This window comes from Elgaria multicarinata, chromosome 4 (genome assembly GCF_023053635.1).
Source record: "Elgaria multicarinata webbii isolate HBS135686 ecotype San Diego chromosome 4, rElgMul1.1.pri, whole genome shotgun sequence".
NCBI lineage: Eukaryota > Metazoa > Chordata > Lepidosauria > Squamata > Anguidae > Elgaria > Elgaria multicarinata.
The window spans coordinates 89,669,205-89,673,516 of NC_086174.1; positions in this window are offsets into that span (position 1 = coordinate 89,669,205).

Here is a 4,312-nt window from a genome sequence, read left to right on the forward strand (position 1 = left end):
ATACACATGCATGCCAAGACCCAAGCCAATCCAAGCCTCCCCTGATTTTGGGGGAATTTTTGAAAATCGGACACCCCAGTATCTCAGGGATTTAAAGCTGCAGACAGCTCAATGGGGCCATTTCAAAGGAAATCCCAACATGCCATTAATTGGGGAGTAGATAAACCTAAATATGAATCTTCTTCCACACTTGAAAAATTGATTTGGAAAAAGTCTAAGTGAGTGCAGGAAGGATTTATCCCCTGAGTCAAAGCAAGACACACACAAACCATCCCTGCGAGGTGGGCAGGGGAGAAGGGAGGGAAGGCAGACAGGCAGCAGACATTTCTGGGGGCACAAGGAAGTGCGGCAAGGATGGCTTGTTTCTTTCTAAGCCAGCAGTAGCTCATTGCAAACCAACCCTGCGAGGCAGGCGCAAGGAGTGAGCAAAGGATGGTTTGTTTCTTTCTAAGCCAGCAGTAACGCATTGCAAACCAACCGTGCGAGGCGGGCGCAAGGAGTGAGCAAAGGATGGCTTGTTTCTTTCTAAGCCAGCAGTAACGCATTGCAAACCAACCCTGCGAGGCGGGCGCAAGGAGTGAGCAAAGGATGGCTTGTTTCTTTCTAAGCCAGCAGTAACGCATTGCAAACCATCCCTGCGAGGCGGTCACAGAGGAGGAGGACAGGCGGGCAGAGAGCCAGGCAGAGATATGCCATAGATCTAGTATGGGGGAGTCAGTCCCGGCAGATGCCCCACCACAGTAGCACCCCGGGGGGAAGGCAGGCAGGCAGCAGACATTTCTGGGGGCACAAGGAAGTGAGCCAAGGATAGTTTCAAAGCCAGTAATGCAAACCATCCCTGTGAGGCAGGAGCAGCACAGAGAGATGCCTTTTCTTTTGCATCCCTTAACTAGGAGGCTAGGAGGATAAGAGTAAAGCTTTGTGATCCTTGCTTCAGAGTTGATTGACTGCATTGCGATCACAGCCATTATTAAACAACAACAACAACAACTAGTAACGTTAATAATAGCAGTACCAATTAATATTAATAGTAATAATAATGACAACAACAATAAGGAGTTGAACCACAATGAAAGCCTGCCTGACTTCACTGAAGAGGAAAAGCCAGGAGAGCTTGGGCTATGGGATGTAAATATAAAATGGAATAAATAAATAAATAAATAAACAAAGGAGGGGTGGAATTAAAAGCAGCAGTGTTGCTGAATAAACAACAAGAAGAATTTTTTTTAAAAGGCTCCTCACTCCATTTTGGTGCATCATAGGTTGTTAATGTGATGTGCAAACCTCAAACACAGAGTTGTTTAAGGACTAATAAAAAAGCAGGTTTGTTATTAACTCATGACTTGTCCTTATGTGCAAACTCCACCTCTAATTGCCATCATCCCTGAGTATTGCCATGCTGGCTGAGGATGATGATAAGGACTGAGAGGAATTTAATCTAGAAGGTCAAGGTTACCAAGCTCTTTTAGAGAAATCCACAGAAACGCGTAATAGGTTTATTGCCCCTATACTGCACATGTCTTTAGGGGCAGAGAAAAAAATTCTCCTTACAGAATTCATGGCTCAGATGAACTCTCACCCAAAGATCTTGTAATTTACCTAGTTCATCTACTAAATCACAGCATTAACCCAGCTCCCATATTTATATTTATCACACTGAATATTCTCATTAAAGCTTCACTACTGAACATACTTAGAAGGGAGATAAATTCTATTGGGTACATTTGGATATACTTCCAAATTAAACTAGCATAGGGTTGTGCTGTTTCTACACGTATTTGCCATTGGCCTCTGAAAATGGTTTATGCAACTGGGGTGACAAAGTCTGATTCCATCTAAACTTGTTCACCCTCAAGCGCAATGCATCTGAGTGCATTGGAACAAATGGTTCAATGGGATAATGCCCTTGACTCTCAAGTAAAGTTTACTAGATCTAGTTGACTCTGTCTAAAGTGACCCTGACCAGCCCCACTGGGCATGAGCCACAGCCGCACTTTGCTTCACAGAATACCCACCATTCTAGGCTTCATCTTGATGAGCACGGGAGGAAAGGGCATTGCTCCTATTCTCTGCAATATGATGACATTGGCTTTGCTCCTTCAGTGTTATAGGGCAGAGTTGGCTGTCCTTAAAACCCAGAAAAGCATACTTCATGATGGGGGGGTGGGGCAGAAGTAATAGCTCCCTCCCCCCCATTATGCCCACTGAAGCAAAAATTTCAAGTTATCCAGGGAAGGATCTGAAGGGAGAATCTGTGCATTTGTGGAGGGAGCTCTTCTCCTTTACTTTGCTGATGCACAGCTGGGCATATTCAGTTTAGAGATCTGCTGTGTTCCCTGGTTACGGGCACAATCCCATATTTAGAAAGAAAAATGTCCTACAACTCCCATGCTAGCTGAGGAATTAGAAGATCCTATGCATGTCTAAACATGTATAGGATTCCAGCCAAAATAGCTACAACATTCTAGGTAATACAAAAAATTAGTCCTAACAATGCATGAGATTTCACCTTGCCATTTAAGAGACCATTGAGCTTGGTTGTCAGCTTCATAGGCGGTGTTACTCGTCTCCTGCAAGGGTGGAGGACCCATTCGGATGATCCGCCCCAGGAGACTGATGAAATGTAACGGATTCCTGAATGCTCTTGGGAATTTTCCAGTGGAGAGAGCTGGTGATCCAGCCGGGGCCCTAGCCTCACTGTGGAACGGTGAGATGCGGAGGGCCATTGACTTGATTGCACCTGAGTGCCCTCTCCAGCCCTGTAGAGCCCACTCTGCTCCTTGGTATACTAAGGAGTTGCAGTCAATGAAACAGGCTGGACGTCGGCTAGAGCATAAATGGCATAAGACTTGAAGCGAAGATGACTGAGCACACTCTAGAGCACATAATCGTGCCTATTGCATGGCAGTATGGGCAGCAAAGAATTTTGCTGCCTCCATTGCATCTTCTAGTAGATATCCAGCAGAGCTCTTCCGGGTGGTCTGGGGGCTGCTAACACCCTCCCCAGCAAATGGTATTCGACAACTACTGCCCAGTCACAAACATCCCTTTTTTAGAGAAGGTACTTGAGAGGGCTGTGGCAGAGCAACTGCAGGCACAACTGCAGGATACTGATTACCTAGACCCATTCCAGTCTGGGTTCCGATCCGGTTACGGGACTGAATCAGCCTTGGTCGCCCTGATGGATGACATTTATCGAGAGAGGGACAGGGGGAATGCAACCCTGTTAATCCTGCTCGATCTCTCATCGGCTTTTGATACCATTGACCATGGTATCCTCCTGGATCGACTCCATGGGACAGGCATCGGAGGCACTGTGCTATAGTGGTTCCCGTCCTACCTATGGGGTCGTTTTCAGAGAGTAGCATTGGGTGACCACTCCTCAGTCCCTTGGCAATTGAGCTATGGAGTGCCGCAGGGCACCATTTTTTTATTATTATTATTTTTATTTAAAGATTTTTATGCCGCCATTCAGCCAAAAAAGGCTCTCACACCCATCTTGTCCCCAATGTTATTTAACATCTATATGAAGCCGTTGGGAGTGGTCATTAGGGGATTTGGGGCTAAATGCCATCAATATGCTGATGACACACAGCTCTATCTCCCTGTGACAAGGCAAAAGCAAACAAAACAGTGGCTGCTACTCTAGTCCAACCAGCAGGATAGGGTTTTTTGGCACCAGTGGCTGATGGGATACTAGTAGGAGGACTTCTGCAACATTTGATTTGACACACTGAGTAAGGTTGCCCCTATTGTGTAAGGTTGAGACTATTACTGGATGGGCTTCTCAGATCAATGAGGCCTATTTTGGAGTAATCAAAATTAGTATTGGGTTGAATGGCAATGCAAACATTTATTTCTGTTTGTGTCCCCTGCAGGCTCCCACTGGTGAATTCCCCTTCCAGTATTTTACACTCATGATCTTAAAGTCACTTGATTCTCTGTGCACATGGAAAGAGGACTTAGGGGGGATCTACACTATTGCTTTTAAAGCGCTTTAAAGCGCTTTGAAAATGTTTTGAAAACTGTATATGCAGTGTGTCCTGGGCTCCCAACAGTTGTCAAAACTGTTATAAAGTGCTTTAAAGCTGTAGTGTAGATCCCCCAACATGTGTTCAAAGAAGTGCCTTTAGTTGATTGTATGGTTTCTCCCCCATCCCATATAAACAACAGTGAAAATATGAAACTGCATCCCATTTTGCAGGCTGGGAATCAGAGGTGAGTCATGGGGCTGGGCACATTGGAGAGTACTGACAAAGCAGTACACGTACAAGTTCCATCCCTCCGTAAGTTCCTTCTAATGCAGGAACCA